Genomic DNA, 19,809 nt, shown 5'->3' with positions numbered 1-19,809 from the left:
CCCTCCACACATCTTTTAGGTATATCAGAGAGAAACATTCTTTAGTTCTTTTCTCCAAAACTCAATATTTTCAATAAAAGAACAATTCTATTCAATTTTGAGAATACTTAAACAATATGTGCAATATCCAAATTCCTTTCATGTGCAATATTCAAATTGCTTCAGAAAACAAACATATAAATATAGCATGTAAAAGAAAAACAAACAAACAAACAAACAACAAAATACAAAGCATTGACCTAATAGATAACTGAAAAGAAACAAGTTGGATTGACACAAAAATGTTGATTGGTTTCTAGTTCATACAAGTGACAGTAGCCATTAAGAACAGCAAGAGAAAAAGGCAGAAAGAAAACAAGCATAAATGCAATTATGATAATTGACAGTGAGGAAGGAGTGAAATATATCCCATGTTCACAGATCTTAGTCATTGCCATCTAAAATGCCATGGATAATATAACAAACTATATATATATTTTCAGATTTTAAGGGCTAGATATTCATGGCAGAAAATGCACTGTCAATGATGATTATACCATCATAATTTTTGATAGATCGTTTTACTACTAAGAACAAGAGCTATAAGATAAATATACCAAAACATTAACCTATGGAAAGAAATTATGAAGTTTTCCAGAGATAACCACAGCAAAGAAAGCTCTTACAGCCTGTGTTGTAACAGTGGAATTCAGCATAAGAGAAGGACCATATGTCCAAACTATTAATTTGTGCTTCTTTTAGAGCACTTGTTATGCATTAAGTAGTTTAGTTTTTCATATTCCTGCATTGTTGGGAAATAAATGCTACATAGAAACCACATCTCTGACCTTCCTCCATATATTTCTTATATCCTCATAATAAATAAGCGGTTATTGCCTTCCTTTAATCTATTTAACAAATACCTAGAATCCTAGAACAGCAATATCTTTTAAAGGAAGCTGCCAGAAAATTGTCTTCAGGTCTTTGAACATGGCTGAGAAGCAGTTGCAATGCCATTACTGTTGGCCACTGAGGAGGTGTTTCTAGGAGGCAGGATATTTCCTCTTCCAAGTCAAACAACAGTGTGATTGTTATAAATCATGTGGGTGGTTATCAAGTATTTGGAAAGCAAATATAGCTGAACAATGTCTCAGAAGGGGCTCTGGAGCTATGTTCCTTCCAAAATATACCACTCTGTCAGTGTGGAACTGAATTGGACTTCAAACATTTCTAAAATATTCACATTCATGGATATCTTTGGAAGGTTCTCTATTCTTTGTCTAAAATACACTTTTTTTTTTTTTTTTCTATTTATCAGCAAATGAACAGACAAAACTAGCAGGTTGATAAGGCCTATTCTATTATGAATTGAGGATAAGACACATTTGAAATTGACAGTTTATTTTTTCCCCCTCCATTCCATTCAGTTGGAAAATGGATTCAGAACAGATTATTTTAAATGTATGTTTCTTTCATCACAGAAGTGGAATGAATATACTATTGTACAAAAACTGGACAATATGAAAGCTTTGCCTCAGTAAACATATAAAAACAAAAGTTTCTATTTATTTTTTTAATAACAGCATTTCTAAAGGAAGCATAACAAGCAAGTGGCTTACAAGCTACTTGATACTTGTGAGCAAGGGGAATTTCATTTTTCAGTTTTGAGACCTATTTAACATCAGAATTAGTGTTTATTAATATGTTATATAATTCTGAAGTCATTTGGGAAAAATAATTGTGCAAATAAAGCATTTAAAAGAACTGATATACATAAAAGCCATTTGAAAGTATGCTGTAAGAATCAGTCTTACAGCTTTTGTAAATTCAAAAAAATGGAAGCTCAAGAACTTATCGAACACAGCTTTTTTTTTTTTTAATCTTTAAGGGGACTCAGTTGTGATACCCTCTATGAAGAACCCATCTAAAGAATTAAATCTAATTACTGCATTTTAAACAAAGACGGAAGTAAAATATCTCTGTCAAGACATTTCTAGCTGTATCCAGAGAAATTTATGAAAACATATGCCCCCATTTAAAGTGTCAAAAGATTTTAGAAATTGTTTAAATCATAACCAACATTCTTAACAAAATAAGCATCAGTGTGCTTCCCATACAGACTGCTGAGTAGTAGTAAAGTAAGTATAGACTCTTAGCCCAAACATTATTAATAAAATTATCACAAGTATTTTGAATATTGAATTTTCAGGACTTTCATTTTCTGTAATTTTTTTTTCTTTTATGTCTGGCTATAGTCACAAGAGAATAAATATTCATATTATCTGGTAAGCAGCTTTATAAAATAATTATGTCTGTATATACACACCTATACACACATCCCAGTGCACTTCCCAATGAAATTCTTAATAGGACAGAAACTATTATCAATATTATAGTCTATCACACAGATTTTGAAGTTACTGCTTGAATGGCATACACTGGATAATATCTGAACCTTTATGATCAAACTAAAAAGTCCATAAAACTATGGCATACTTTTTTGCAAAATACTTAATATTTTACACTGCCAGAAGCAGCACACATTAAGCATAGCATACAAGAGACATTGGGAAATAATTTTACACCATCTTCACAATAGGAACTTCCCAAATACGTAGGGTTTGTTAAACCAATATTCAAAGAAAAAGCCAGAAGATGTTCATAAATTAAAACCACAGAGATTCAGAAAGTACAATTAGACTATCCCATGATATTTCCACATGAAAATGCATGAACCAAAGGTTATGAAAATGAAATTCAAGTTAACAAAGTGCAGTTCAATAAAAAATTTTAAATGTAGTGCGCTATTTCAGCTTATGAAAAATTACATATTCATATACAATTTCAATTGTGATTATGCCATTGTAATACGTCATATAAAATGAAGTTTACAGCCTGACTGGTATACATAAGTTGCCCTAAAAGGTCAATAAATTGTCCGTTAGTACTTAATTAAAAATAACGAACGTAACTTCAACAAATTGTATATGGATTGCTACTGAGAGATGAGGGCTGTTCTGAGAGTTAAAAATTTAATTAAACATACATTCATCACTGTTACCTAAAAGATATGCCAATCACCCAAGAAAGCATTGTTAGGTTTTTAATACCCAACTTTAATGGTATGATAGCATTCCTTTTTAAAGTTCCTTTCTAAACATGATAAGCCTGGGGATGCTAAATGTCAATCACAGTTCATCATGTGTAAAACCACCTCTCTGGTTTTATTTTTTCCCCAGTTGGTCTAGCGGTGACAAGAAACCATGATCAACACTTCATGAGTCCCACAGAGCTAGGAAAAGATGAATTTGCAGCAAGTATAAATTGATAATTAACTCTCTCCAAATTCTCTAACTCATTCAGACCAGTGAACCCTTACAGTGTTAAATATCTTAAATTTCTATACTCGGTTTGTCCCTTGACAATCTTAGAGGAGTTTATTGCAAACAAGGGATGTGATTAACTAATGCTGCAAAGAATATTGAGATTATCAGCAACAACAATTCTGAGGAAACCAGTTAAATCGGTATTTAGAGTGCCACTTGATTTTCTAATTGTTTATCCTAATAGCAAAGACTGGACAATGTTATAGCATATGCAATTAATTCTCAGTGGCATGCTTTTCTTTTGCATCATTGCCTGCTTATTTAGCTGTTAGCAAGTAACAGAGAAAAAAAACAACAACATGGGAAAAAATATTATATACCCAACAAAACAGAGAATCCTAAGCTAGGCTTTGCCTGGAGCCACAGACTGAGTGCCTTGATTTAGTCTGTTTAAAAACAAATGAACAGGGTGAACAGGGTAAAAAAAAAAAAAAAAAATAAAAAAAAATTATATCCATGCATGTAGTTGAGTTAAGTGCATGTACTTGAGTTAAGTTCATAGTAATTTCTGGATTATTCAAGATAAAAATACCTTAACCTTAATTCTGAACATATTGAGTCTTCTGACAATGAAGTAATATTAAAAGATAACATGTCTGGAAACTTGCAGAGCAGAAAATTACAAAATATACTAGTTACAGATGTGTTGCATGCTTATGTTATGACAACATACTCATCTACTAAGACAAGTGAGTTGACTTTCAGAAAATTGTAATGAACATCTCTGCCAGTTAAGCATGACCTTTGAAAGAAGGCATGTGGCCTTTAATCTTCAAGACTATATGTTGAAAGGTAATTAAAGAAAAAAGGAAGAAAAGGGTGTCACTAACATGACAGCTATTGAGGAAGATGTAAATAAACATTTGCAGCTGACAGTAGAAATATAAAGTTTAACATTTGAGGACTTCTTAATGATGAGAAGTAAAATGTCTCTCTGTGTATCCTCTAAGCTGCATCACTCTAATATCAGAAAAAGCTTTTAAAGTCAACTTAATAATTTGGAAAATTTTTGTTTATCCAGAAGGAAGCACAACAGCAGCATTCTTAATTCACTGGCCTTGGTATGTGAAAACACATGTATGATTCTGAAAAGTCCATGAATTAATTTTGAAGACATAAACAGAAAATGGATAGGCTGAAACTCAGGTAATAGGGATAATGGTAATCTTAGGAAGCTTGGCCCTCCAAGGGAAGAGCAATATCTTCTATTATAAGAGCTTTTCAATATCTTTTTAGATCAGCATTCCAGAATTTTCACTTTACTTACTGAATGCACAGCAACTTTAAGCACAACAACTGGCTGGTTGTGCTTGAAGTGGTAATTTTGTTCAAGAAAGTACTGGTAGTCTGCCTACTGGAAAGAAAGCAATTCTGTTTTCACAACAGTCTAGGGAAATTTGCCATGCACAATATCAAAATAACTGGGTCTGTCTTCGTAAGAGATTCTGAAAAGCTTAATAAATCAAGGCATTTTGTTTCTTCCTTACTATGGAATAGCCTGGACTTGAACTTACTGTCCTCCAGTCACCATGCAAGTCTCAGAATTTGATATTTTCATGCTGAACTATTGCTTTGACTTCAGTAATTTGCTTTAGAGTTTTACACTAACATAACTTTAGAATTCCTTTATTAATAGTCAAACTTTATAGAGGTATTTTCACTTTCACATTATCTGTCTAAATAATATTTACAGATAGTATGGTTCATCAGAAGCATTGATTAATAATCTAATATCTTTACAAGCAAATGATAAGAGTTGACAGAAAAGAGCTGAATAAATATGATTCACTGTATGTGAAGATATTCACAAAGAAATTCCAATATAAAACAAAAAGAGGAAATAGAGAAAATATAGTCACTGGACCAGATCCTGGAGTGCTATACCAAAGAATAGATCAGAAGCTGCCCACCTGTATTCACTGTCACACCCAGCACCAAGAGACCGAGAAAATGCCACTGCAAAATACACAAAATAAATACAGGTGCAGGCTTTAATATATAGCTTTGATATGAACCAAACAACTCCCTGATGTGCTTTGAGATTTACAAACCTTTAGACGATCATTCATGAAGTGGTTGTGTCTATCATTTTATTCCATTTAATGTAGACATATGTATTATGCTTATTTTCCAGGGCAGTTCATTTCAAACCCTTAGGTTTTGAACCTTTATTTATGTTATAAATATATAATCACATAGCATGATATTGCCAATTTTGTTACTCAGATGAGAAAAAAGGCTATGAAAAGGCTATGATAAACAGATAAGGATATCCAGCTAGCCTGCAAAATTCTGAAAGTCCACCAGGGAAACAGAATAGTGCTACAAATACATTTCTGGTATTCCAAAGTGAAATGTTTAGAAATTCTAAGAAATACAAAGTGGCCACTTGTTTTTGGATCAAGTATTGCCTTACCAGCATTCAGCACAGCATGAGCACTGAAAACATGAAAAGGAAGGAAGAAAAAAAAAGGAAGACCTAAAGGGAGACAGGTGTGGGGGAGGCAGAGGTAGCAATAGTTCCTGTGCAGTGCTTGCCTCTTCTCTAAAATACAACCACTCTATGTACTCTAGTCATTAACTGTCAGTAATCATCTTCAGCAGCTGGACAAACTGCAGCATAATTTAACAAGATCATCTAGAGATGTTTCACTGAAAGAGATTTAAATTTCCAAATACATGATCAGATTTTTCCATTTATGCAGATCATGATTTTTATTCCACGCTCCAGTCTAGAACAAGAAACATTTATAAAAAAAAATAATCTCTCTGTCAGTCTTATGAAGTCTCACTACCTGTCCCAGATATCTTTGGAAGGGAAACATCTGTCTGATTGGTGTCCAATATTCAATTTATCTTAAATAATCTTGTAAAACTTATAAAAAGACTAGGCACACATTCTCCTCTCCAGAAGTTACCCACAAACTGTTCTAATTGGCTGAAGACATTTTCTGGATTCACTTCCCCAGTGACTCCTACTAGTAGCCTACTTAAAATAGTTTGGGGAGAAAGTTAATTAATGCACCCCTGAACTACTAGAGCTTACTTGCCTAGATTTCAGGCAGAAGCCCGGAATAGAACAAGACTAGACTTAGACTCATCTTAGAATTCCTTTAAAGATGATTGCCTCATTTCAGTAAAAATTTTATTTTGGAGCAGAATCAAGGTGCAAGATAAGAACTGTATTTTGACTGGTAACTTGTTTGTTTGTTTGTTTCTTTAACAGACAAGAAACAAATTGTCCATTCTGATGTGGATTTAGTCCTTTTGTAGCTGTATTTTTAAGTTATCTGTAACAAGGAGCCAAATTTTAGGTTGATATTATTCAATCAGCATCACATAGTTTCTGTGAGAGATACTGAGCCTGAATTGCTGCCAGACTAGTTGTCATTGGTATAACCTGTACTGTAGCTTTATAGTTCTAATCAGTATTCAACAACGACAGGACATTTCCTGCATTTTCTCCATAGATGGTCTGGTTGGAATTATAAAAAGTAAGCATTCACAGAAATCTGTATTCTTGTAAGCAAAAAGAACACACATTTTTACACATGAAGCATTTTGTTAAGATATCAAAGGAAATTTACAAAACGGATTGACCCATTTTCAGCAATATTTCTGAAGCCTCACCAAGATGATCAATGAAACCATACCCCATGTGTCTGCTTTAAAAAGCTTTAAAGATCTAGCACAGCACATGTCGAGATCTTGTGACCACTATTTGGCCAAAACTTAAGAGTGAACAAGTGGTACTGGACAGAATGCAGCTTCACTTCGAGACTGACAGATGTTTCACTGTGTGAGAGAAGTAGTTTGGCAGAGGAGAACTCAGCCCACAGAGTACTGTTCCACAGACTGCATTTTAAGAAGTGCTATTTCCAACAGCTCCAAGAAATCACTTGGAAAACAACAAAAAGCTACATTTGCTTATTTTCTTACACTTCCCACAAACTGTACACGTAAGAGTACTAAGGTAGAAAAAGCTTTTATATTGATTGTTTTTTCCTCTTTATATTTGACAGCTGGAGTGTTAAAACAGAATTCTGAGTAAATTAAAGCAATAACAAAATTACACAGGGCAGCTGTTTCAGCTATTTCCACAGAGCAATGCTCTTTAGAGGAGCTAATGAATCTAATGGAATCTAACAGACACTGCCAAAGCAGCAATAAGTGATTTAAAATGCAGGGGAAGGTCTTATATAAACAGCCTCACCAAGCACTAAATGAAGTAATGCAAAACTCTTGGGGCTTCTCACTTTTAGCAAAAAAAAATCAAATAGATCTCTGTTAATTTATTACAATGGTGCGCATAAGCTCTCTACAGTACAGGACCTGACAGACTTTCTATTACACCTTTCATTATTGAAGTTTTTGTAGCTTACCTAATTACAAATTTGCTTGAGGCTGTAGCTTGCTTTCACTTACTGCTTACTTAATCCTCATTTCCCATACCACCCAAATTCTGAAATGATTTTTTTTTGTTTATTCTTTGTAAAGGAATGAGTATGAGAAATTTGTTCAGCTACTAAACTTCTGGGCTTTTCTGTTTTGCTTTAAAATGCTGCTTACAAACATTGACATGTGGAAAGTACTGCACTGTAAATCATTCAAATGTGACAAATTGGTTTTCTTTACTGGGGGAGGAAGTAATGATCCTCATCCAGCCAGCTTTCAATTTGCAATTTGGGGAATAGGCCTGTGGTATGCTCTAGTTTCCTTAAGGGGGCTGAATGTTTGTTTTATAGCTCACTGTTGAGTTATTTTCATATCTTGCAGGGTCCATTGGGTGCAGGGACCCCATTGCCTAGGTTGATTTCTGGGGACCACACGCTTCAGCGTCTTAGAAAAGTCCCTCGCAGTCCTAGCACTGATCAGTACCTGAACGGTACTAATTTTACAAGGAATTAGGTCCTGTTAGACTCCTGTTGAGACTCTCAATACTCCTAAACGCTCTTTAAAGCTCCTCCCAAACACGTTCCACACACTACCTTCACTGGATGTAGACATCTGGCTCCTTCCTCTCTACAAAGGGCTGCCAAAGCAATTTGAATTGGTTTCCTGAGTGGAGTTCTTGCTGAGAGATGAACTGTCCCCTTATCTTCCTCAAAGGAAGTAAAAGCTTATCCTTCTGGTTTGATGGGCTGTGAACATTGAAACCAAAAACTCTAAAATGAAAAGTCAGATTTAAAATGCCTACTTCATTGATGCCTGCAGATCTTCCTTAGGAATAATTGGAAGTCCTATTAACCATTTTTCATGACTGCACAAAAAAGAATCCTTACTTCAGTGGGAGCTGAGTAGTGTGCCCTTCACTGATCATGGTTTGCCATTGCTAATACACCCAGTCTGCTGGACTGCAAGTCCCAGGAATGCAAGCTCTCTAACAAAAACAAGAGAGAAATCTGATACTTTCACTCATCTTTGTGTCAGATAAATCACTTATTTTCCTCTAGGTCAAGATTTTTCTTTCTTATTTGTATTCAAAGAAATAAATAACATTATTTTCTTACAATTATTGACACATTTTTTTTTAACAGTCTTAAGTGAGGTGTTTTGTGTCGTATGTAGGAAAGCCCAATGATTTCAAATATAAAAGATGGAATTTAAAGGTAGCTTTTCCTTTTTAGCTTCAATTTTTATGCAGCTAGGTTTAACTCATAGTATTTACATTTCTTGGACAGAATTTATAGTATTTAATTTAGGCTGTTCAAGTACAAAATAACTAGATCTGAGTGCAAAATACGCTTGCACGCATTGCACTTTTATTACCTTTTTAATCAGAAAGACCCATAGCTGTATTTTTTACGAATTAGTTTCATTCATTTTTCAAAGTAAAGCTACTAAAAAATTAGTTTCATTCATTTTTGAAGTAAAGCTACTATTGTGCTCAGATTTAGACAGAAACCTGACTAGTTCTGAAAGTTAACACACACAAAACTAAAAGAGAAAACAACCCTCTTTAATGTTTAAGATTAGACAATGTATATCAAAAAGGCAGATGTGTTGTCCCATTGACTTCTGAATCTTATTGACAATTGTTCACTATAATACATAATGATCTCGGCATATACTACAAGTTGTGGCCCTGGGCAAACACATGTAAAAGATAGGCTTAGTTACCATGTAAATACAGGAAAATTATGTACATGTCTAAGTAATTTTGTAAGCAAGGTTTAGAACTTTGATTAATATCTGAACAGCTATAACCTGCAACATGCCAATCAGTTGTCAATTCCTTGCTAAAATACTAACATTTATAATACTAATTGAAACTAAACTTCCTATAATGATTTATTATTCCTAGTTTTCAAACTCTTTATTATCTCACCCATAGAACCACGGTCATGATGAAAGTAGTTCTATTAAATTAACCTCTTAAGTGGGGATGCTGAGAAAATATATTCAAGAACTGTGCAGTTCAAAATATACATATATACTTTTATAATAAAGCTAATCTGATACAGCATCTCAATTTCATTTTGCCTGAGAAGTAGGAAGTGAGTAAACACATCAGTATAGCACATTAGTATACAATGCATTCATAGAATGTACTTCAGATTTCAGTACTGCGGAGAAATGATGTCTGGCTGTTTCTGACATGATGAAATCACTTGCATGTTTGTTACTGAACTTTTATGTGGTCTGATAAAATTATAAACTACTTTTTTTTTTTTTTTAAAGGAGGTTGGTTGAACTGAAGAATTTTTAGTGTGTACCAAGTAATCTATAGTTTCAATAATTAAAATAGATTACTTTGACTTCCGTATTAAAATTCGTATTTTCATAAGTCAGTGTTGTTATATAACTATTACAGAACCACATACAACAGTTCCTAATGATTTAGATAAATAATATAGATATAATTTAGGTAATATGAAACAGAAAAACAGAAAAAGACAAATTTTAATACACTGCTTTGAACTGATTTTTTTTTTTTTCTGAAATAAAAATTACAATATATATTTTTCAATCTGGGTAATGGGTATGGGGGGAGTCTTTGAATTTCCATATTTGAAATGATATTCTCTGCTTCACTCCCAGTCCAGATATTATGTTATGCTAAATGTGTACCTTACTTTTACTGAAATTTTGCAGTTATACACCCTGGAGCTTGCTCTCTTGCAGCATAAGATAGAGCATACTGACAGCACAGGCTTTTCCTCGTGCCAGCTACTGAAAGATGGGCCCCAAGGGGACTACATACAGATCAATGAATAGCTGAGGCAGCCCAGTCTCTCTGAATTTCTCTGCTCTCCCCAGTCATTGCCCCTGGTGCCAGCAACCAGTATATGAGACTGCTTCCGCATTTCTAGACAATCCCCATTTTCTGGGCAAACCCTTTTGAGGCCACTTTATTAATGATGCTCCACAGACTGTCCTCAGCAAAACCCAGGACAAACATGCTAAATAAACATGTTCACTTTTGTAGCTAAAAGCTCAAAATATCTCATTGCATCTCATTGCAATGTTCTTGCACTTAAAATTCAAGGATTAAGTTGAGCACACATGCAGTGCCATTGACCTCAGCAGACAAACACCACAAGTTGCTTTGTTTATTGGATCTATGCATCTTCTTCCCTCCCTCAATTAATTTACCTCTATAGAAAGCCAAATCTATTTTTTTTTTTTTGCTTTAAGGTCTGATGAAAACCTAACGGGCTCCCTATTAACTTCAATGGGCTTTAGATGTGGCTTTTAATGAGAAGGGCCCTGTAAAATCTGCACAACTGACAGCTTCCTGCTTATCAAGTACATTTTCTTAGTAACTAACCAGTGAAGTATAAAAAGCTAACAATTGGTTAAAAATGATATGAGCCCTTGTAGGAAGCAACACTCACTATGCAAGCTGATTAATAAACTGGCAGTGCCTTTCCACAGGGTAGCCACCCTTCTGGTTATGACGCATTAAGGAATGGTCCTGAAACCACTGTCAGTGATGGTATTATGTTATGAAGATGGACATAATGACATTTTTATAGAAGCATTGGTACAGAGATCTGGAAAAGTGTTCCAGATCTTACAAACACTGTAAGAAGATGTCAAAAGTGGCCAATTTTCCCCATCCCCTCTGAAAAATACCATAAACCTATTGCCATGGCTCTTAGTAGGAACAACTGTACATGAGAACTTCCAAACCGCTCCTGTTAGAATGGACAAAATGCAAGCTAGCGAGTACTGAGCTAATTTAAAAATCTAATCCTGATTAGTTAAAGCTGGATTTTCTATTGAACATCAGCTATAGCAAAATCATATTCCTTAGTTTAGCAATGACCAAATAAAACACAAAGGATCAGCAACTTCAAGTTTACTGATTAATACTGGGATATTTAGTGAATACTCTGGATATTCTCCTGTCCAGTAGACCATACTTAATGATGACATGACTTTCTGAAATAATGATAAATCAGCAAGAAATAGGATTTTGCTTTTTCTTTCTTTTTCTTTCTCTTACAAGGGATGTGCTGTTTCACCCAGATCTCAATCACCAGAAAAGCAAAGAATTTAAATTAGGTGTGATAGCCTTAAACTATTTAAAACAAATGCCATTATCCACAGATAATGCTCTTGAAGTAGATGTTCATCTCTTAGAGCTACAAAATTTTATTTTTTTCCCCAGGAAAAAAAGTTTTGCCAGTGATCCACAACAAAGGGCCTGTTATTCTGAAGATCATACACAACTTTAAAAAAGGAACCAGTCTTAATTGAATACATAATTGTTTTACAGCTTCAATGTTTCTTCACTTGTAAATCCTGTAAAAATACATGACTCAAATAATTCTCCCTGCAAATGCTGATATTTTCACTTGAAGTGGTGTAGTCACACGGAATCTACTCAGAGACATTATGTCTAAAAATACATAAACAATGCACTGCATTAAATGTTCCAAGGAATGTCAGAGTAACGGTGGATACAAGTAAATTCAAAAGTACTAAAATTCAAAGACTGCTGAGAAACCATAAGATTCACATTCATTTGCAATGTGCTGTCTCCTCGCTGACATGCTTCCCTCCTTTCACTGTCGACTATTTACTACCTTAAGCCAAGACTACCAGAGTGGGAGACTGAAAGGGTAGGAAATTTGTGAAAAACAATATGTAGAGCTCAATATTCAGCAAAAAAAGGGGGGGGGGGTGTGGACAAAAAAACAAAACAAAAACAAACAAACAAACAAAACACCACCACCAAAACAGAAAAACAAAAAATAAATGATATGAGGAACTATAGAGCTGATCATATAAGCAACGACTAAAGATGAAGGAGATGATGGAGAGGTTTAATTCTTGCAGACTCCAAACATTATTTTGACAGTTCATCTAACATGTCCTCGAAAAAGATGTTCAGACAAACTCTTACAGTTTCTCTGTTGTTCTTAGAAGCTATAAAGTTAAAAATATTATTGAAATAAAAGTATTTATTTAATTATAGCACAAATCCAAGTGAGAAAAGGTAATTTGAAAATTTAGGAAGGCTGCAGTCTTCAATAGGAACTTGTACCAAAGACGTTTGTAAAAAGAACAAAGCATTTATAAGTAAGCAACTGTACTTCTATTAATTATATACTGAATCCAGTATTCTCCTGTGTTTAGTTTATTTATTGCAATTCTTTTGCATTTGTCCTCATTTATTATACTAAACATCTTATGTATGCAGTGGGATTTTTAAATTGCTTCTGCCCAAGAGCAATCATTATATAAAGATGTCCTTAGGGTACTGAAATATCTATAGCACCTTCTTACATTTACGGGAGATGCAGACGCTGTCTCTTGTAAAAATGAATTTTCTTTCTGTCCAGGACTGAAAAGAATGTTGCCCCTAGATATCAACATTAATCAAGGACCACTGTCAGGGAGTTAAAAAACAAAAGGGCAAACCAAGAGGGAAAAATAAATAAATAAATAAATAGTGATTATCTAAGCTTTGCTATCAGAATGTGAGTGACATCAGGAGGGACATTGGGACAATATTAGTTTCAAAACCAGCATTTCTTACTGGACCAGTCAGATGCTCAGAAGTAGATTCAAATGGCAACAGTTTTAATGGTGAATACAGGGGTTTTGTGCTGGCACGGGCCTTTGTTTCCACCCCAGCTCCTCCAGAGACTCCTCAAAATTACACTCTTTCCCAGGACACATTTCATCTGGGGATTCATGCAAGTCAGTGGCTCAGCACGGTCAGCCTGCATGATCATAACACTGGCAAAAAGGCATATTCCTGGAAGCCACGTGCTACCAATATATATAAATGAGCAACCTTATATAGTTGAATTTTTCAAGTCCAAACACCATTTTTCATGAAGTTCTATAGGATTAATGGCTGGATCTAATCTTTGCTGTTCTTGTCTGTGCCCACAATTCTGGTGCAAATCTAGAAGTATCTGAGTGATACACAAAGTGGAATAATTATAGAGGATTATTTGTTATGAAATGAAAGTTATATAATGAGTTCAAACTTTTAAATTACTTACTTTTATATTACTCTTTTCAAACTTTTCTTACTTTATTTGAAAAATCACACATGTATTTATATTCATTCAAACTGACACATGTAATATGCAAATGCTCTGAAGAAGGCTCCCCAGCAAACTCTTTGCCCTTTGCAAGTTACAGTTCTCAGTAATGTGTAAATGAGATGCAAAGCATAAAAACAGTTTGTTTGTGAAACAGAGAAAAGAATGTGCACAACAACTGTGTAGATGGCCAATATTTTATGTCCTCAGCATTTCAAGAGACACCACTTAAGAAACTGATTTAAAGAGTTCTCAAGGTAGTTTTGAGAAGTTTTTGAAACCAATAACACCACTACAAATATACACATACACATTTTTGTATTCATAACAGAATGAATAAATGGGAAATGTGTACAAATAAAGTAAAATGCAAAGTAAACAAAAGTTTGGTAGGCTATTGTCTCTGTTGATATTAAAATATCAGACAATAAGTAGACACAGAAGTTTAGTCTTTAGTCATGTGTGATGGAATGCGCAAACAGAAAAATCTGGGAAAAAAATCGAAATCTGTCCATTAAAAAATTATGTCCAAGAGCACTTCTCCTAAGGATTATTGGAGGAGCTGAACAGACTCTTGGCTGAATTTCATTCATGGATACAGACACATACAGAGTCCATTTTTCTGTTTGGCAACAGTCTTTGAAAAACTTGGGAGAGGTGGTTGGTAGCAGAGTCTGATGGCACATCTGAAGAAAGCAACCTTGATCCTTTTGTATTTACATATGGGAGAGGGAGAGGATAGACTGAAATAAAATAGACAATGAAAATACCTGCATAACACACAGATTTTTAATGTTCTGCTTTGTTTTCTGCTTGCTCAGGATAGATGTGGAAAGATAAAAATCTGTCTAGCAAGAGGGAGAAAGGCTTTGGTGCATCAAGGAGACCATATGCAAGAACAAGGAGTCACACCAAAGATCATTCCCTAAGCACAACTGCATTCAGGCCATATTGGGAAGCGTGGGGAATCTTTAAAGCGGGCTGAACAATGTTAGAGAGAGGTGACATATGTGAAGCCTTGTTTTCATATTGTGCACAGAAGCTATGATGGAACATGACAGTGGGGACAATAAGTAGCTAAATAATGGCAGGGTACCTGTATTATGCCAGAGGTCTACCAGAAAACCCATATGCAAAAGCCAGTTCAAATGGTGAATGTCAAAACAACACTTAAACACCTCAATCTCAATGCCTGGATGAATTAATTACTACAATTTTCATGCATATTTAGCTTATAAATAGACAAGTAAAAAGTACATGACTCAAGATGAAAACCAAGAGGAGAATGCATGTCATCAGATATAAACAACCAATTGCATATGAAGGACAGATGTAGGCTTTAATTTCAGTCCAGGTTTATGAACCTAGTACATACAGTTGGGTTATCATTACCAAGATACCATGGCTATTATTATCTATGCTATGTACCATATTCCCCTAGATCAAAACAACACCCTCCAAGCCCTACACGGTACAGCTGTGCAAATGTAAAGGCAGAAGGAATCTGATCGATACAGAAGATAAGTTAAAGAATGGATTTTGGAGTCCTAACAGTGACCAGTGGAAGAGGTACACCCTGTACTGAGTTGCCAACACTTCACTTATAGATGAAGTTCCTTTTTAAGTCCATATAGTTTACAAATATTACTTTTGTTTTCAGATTTCTAAATATATTCTTCTAGTTTGGGAAGAAATGTTCACAATGTGACTATCTGTACCATATACATTATTTTATATTTGTTTTTATATAGGGCAGTTAAGATTATGGATAGTGACAGAAAAATAATAAAAATCACGAATGTTTTAATGTTGAAAATTATGTGATAAGTTTTCTAGTGACTTTTGTTGTCTATATTTCATTCCCTTCAAGCATTAATTTAAGCAAAGATTCAAAGCCCAGAGCTCATTTATCATTAATAATTTTGTGGAACCGGCAATTACTAATATGTGCACAGTACTATTTTACTTTATCAAAATGTCCTTTTAAAATTAGCCTGTCTGCAGTTCCTGATGTGCAAATTAAGCATCTAATTTATCTTGGCCAGTCTTCTGGGATGACTTGATCAGTCCTACATTACCAGGCAGCCAGAGAGTGAAAGTTAAATGTAAAGCAGCAATCTCTCCTAAAATCTATGACAGGAAGCAACAGCAACCAAGCAGAAGATCAGAGGTCAGTGGCCTCAGCACACAGTGAGAAAAATGAGAATATTTCTAGTCTAAAACCATCTCATGAAGAGGGGAAGGGAACAACAAGAACCACAGTAGAGGGCTGACAAAACTATAATCTATCTTCCTCAATTCTGGGGCTACCTTGTTCCTCCAAACTCTTTCTTTTTTATGCAGAGGGACACATGTTTCTCTGAATATAGATAAATTTTTCTTTGGGGCTATACTGTGCAGTATAATGGAACCTGTATAAACTCCTTGCTATAGTAACTGCTTTCACAGAGAAAAGTATGTTTGGAGTTAAACTACACAAGTATTACCTCAAATTAAAAAGACTACATTGTCCATAGAGGCTTGGTATCAAATTTAAATAAAAAGTAAACAGGCTTATTTTGTATTACTTCCCACAATATCACATCGTTTCTCACAAAACACTTATGAATGTAATTCCAGTGTGTGCAATTGCACAAGATAGCGATTTGCTTAGCTATTAAAACCTGATAAAATATAAAATAGCTATAATAATTCTTCAAGAGCATTTAATATGTTGGGTGTTTCATTACTGCTTTCAAAATTCTTGGTATTTTATGGCTGTACACAGATTGAAATTCCCTATATTCAGCTCCTCATGCTGTTGAATTGGAGGTATATTAGAGATAAAACTTTAATAAACAATTTCTGAGGAATATTTTTGAACAACATTAGCACTGACCTGGCACTTTGATTGAATTTAGAGACAATAATCAGCAAATTTAAGATGTTTGAAAACTGTACCGTCTGTCAGATATTTCTATTAGAATATTTACTTTCTGTTTTCATGTCAAAATCTCCACTGTGTTTTGTCTATCTTTTCCCAAGAGATTATTTTAGAAAATAATATTGTTATTTTGGTTCCTATCCAAAATATAATAAAGCTATCCAGTAATACTATTTGAGATGAACTAAGAGAAGCTGGCGCTGAGGAAAATTGGCACTGTAACCTCTTCAAAATCTTGTTCATTTATTCAGAAGTCTAAACAGATATCATTGGGTCCTCAGCTCTTTTGTGGAGTTTTCCTCTTTCCCAATACTCACTGTGAAGCATTCACATAAATCATTTGGAGCTGTTCATTTAGCTATATTAGAAAATGTTTGGTAGTAATGACTCCTGAAAACAATGGATTAGGCAGCAAAGAGAAAGATTCTAAAGCTGCATCTATGAAGATTAGGATGGGAGAATAAGTGCTTCCTAAACTACTGATTATCTCAGTACATTTGATTTTTATGGTTCCCACATCAAGGCCTCTCTAAAGAGGACTATGTTTCCAGGGGCTTGAAAATATGACGGTTTAAAAATCTCAAACTTACAGTTATGATATCACAGTCTACCCTGAAAGGAATCAGTCATATCATTACCTCCCTTACCTTCATTTGAGATATGAGTCTAATTAAATACTGTTTAGCTTGATTTAATTAGGCTATATTACTGTCTGAGGGACATTCCTAATTTATTCCTCAGTGCTTGGAACTGGCTACTTCATCTAGCGAGATATTTTTGAAAGAAACAAAATGCTGCAGCTTTAATCAACGCTTTTCTATGTGAGAGGCACAAAAACACACATACAAAATTCGCAAGTCAAAAAGTAATATGAACAATTCTGTTGCCACTCTACTAGAAAGCAAGGATAACATCACAATGTGTGGTGATGTTATCTAATCCATCCATGCATAATGTCAGCCAGAGTGAAAAGCTAACACACTACATAGTAGGTCAGGAAAAGTTCATAAAGAATTCAGTTGGAAGTCTCCTACCTATTAGTAGCATTGATATTTCAGTATGAATTATCACAACATGAAGCTAGATGAAGTATCTTAAAAATTAGCGCATTTTCACATCTATATGAATGTCTAGGTGAGTTAAGTATAAAGCTGGATAAAAAGCAATGTATGTTAGAGCTAAAAAAAAATTGTAAACATAAAACTATCCTCTTGAAAATGACTGTGCATGATGTACATCATAGACGAAGACAAAAGATCAAGATGGTGGGCTAAGTTATAGGCAATATACTCAGAAGTTATAGTTAGACTTACTTTAAACCCAGCATTTGTGTGCAGAAAAAAAAATCAATTTCTTTTGTTTACTTGTTTTATGTTGCTTTCTAAATGTTTTAGTGAAAGGCTTCAAGCTGAGAACTCAAGAGAACTGCAGCCTCACTAACTTCTAAGACCATGGGCAACACTACTTTTTATCTATGCATTCCAACTTACTCAAGATTCAGCCGATCTGCAAGCTTCTTCCAGCTTTCTGCAGCAATAGTTTGATCCTATCTTGTGAAATGGCATCGATCCCCTTCCAGTTCTGTTTTCTTTCTTTCTTTCTTTTAAACTCTGGAACACAAAGAAAGTAAAACAGTACCATCCTATATGAAACCATTTTTATACTGATTTCCTCAATGTCATGTCTGACTGTCTTCTCCACATTAAATAGCACGCCGGAGCGGTTTATTCTCTCATCCTTTCATTAGGAGGAAGACCTCATCTAGTCCCAAAATGTAGAAGGAGCCTTTTTTTTTTTTTTCCCCCGTTTTACATAATTCAGTATATTTGTGTTAAATAAAGCAAAACCAAAAAGAATAGAAATTAGAAAAAAGTGAGACTTGCAACAGTCCTTATATCCTGATGTAATCCACTGTCTTGGTGAAAATACTAAAAAGGTCAGGCTTTGGAATAAATATGCCTTACAGCTGTTTTGAGTGCCCGCTATGTAAGAACAACACAAGATGGATTGCAAACTTGATAGTAGTTAATCCCTAAAACTTCAGACAGGCCTACTTGTGGTAGTCTACTAGTGAAAAGTCAGAAAGACTATTATTATTATTATTTCTATAATTTTCTAAGTGCTGATAGCTTCAGTATATTGACACACTGTACCTCAGAGGTAGCATAAGGCCTACAAAAAACTAATGTATACAAGAAAGCATTAAACCACACACCCAAGAATCTTCTGGATCCAAGAATCAACATTGAATACAGAAATATTCCTAAACTATGGACTGAACTAAACAAGTGTGGATAGATGCCTTCAAACAAAAGAAAGGTTGTGCTAGGTAGTTCTAGAATTTTTCATACACTTATCAGTCCACTTCCATTCTACAGATTAATTAATTTACCCATTACCGAGATCACACTTCAGCCAAGCTCTTTGTCTATAAGAGGACGTTGCTCACAGAGACATGACCAAGTATACCTATATATCTCCTAACTATTCATGGCATGAGGTCATGTTATCTGACTTCTTTTCCCAACATACTTTGAAAGAGCTGAGGAAAAAAAACAAAATACAACAACAAACAACAACAACAACAACAAAACAAACAGACAAACAAACAAAACTAAAAGCCATCATCAAGTTGGATATCTGGCTGTGGCAAGTGCAGTTGCTCAGCATTCCTTTTTGGCTTACTCTGCATGGTTTCTTTTTCCATCCCAGGCACTATCCTTAAGTTGCTTGTCTAAGAGGCTTGAAATTAGACTAAGAGGTTCTGCTGTTATTCTGAACTTGCGCTCCAGGCAGTCAGAGATGAAGGCTGATGAAGGTGATCTATGAGTTCCAGCTCCAATGTTTCTTTATTCTCTGTTCTCCAGAATTTCATATCACAGAGGTTTTAAATGCCCTGCCTGATTATTAGCAAATCTCTACATACTGTGAGTGCAACTGTTTTCACTTTCTGAAAGTGCCTTAGGTCTTCCAGCCTCTGACAACACACCATGTGGAGTTATTTTCTCTCTTT

At 34.6% G+C, this 19,809-nt stretch overlaps 1 long non-coding RNA gene across 8 annotated transcripts in view; it reads right to left on the bottom strand.

Annotated features, from left to right (window-relative positions):
* LOC106033253 (uncharacterized) overlaps positions 1–19,809 on the bottom strand; it is a 416,430-nt gene that overhangs the window by 37,955 nt on the left and 358,666 nt on the right. For all 8 annotated transcript variants that reach the window (XR_010834383.1, XR_010834379.1, XR_010834380.1 and 5 more), the window contains one exon: positions 18,287–18,406. This is a non-coding gene — a long non-coding RNA (uncharacterized lncRNA). The remainder of the gene's footprint in view (positions 1–18,286; positions 18,407–19,809) is intronic.

The sequence above is a fragment of the Anser cygnoides genome, chromosome 12 (assembly GCF_040182565.1).
Source record: "Anser cygnoides isolate HZ-2024a breed goose chromosome 12, Taihu_goose_T2T_genome, whole genome shotgun sequence".
Classification (NCBI taxonomy): Eukaryota; Metazoa; Chordata; class Aves; order Anseriformes; family Anatidae; genus Anser; species Anser cygnoides.
The sequence above is the reverse complement of the archived record's forward strand: the minus strand, read 5'-3'. Positions and strand labels throughout refer to the sequence as shown.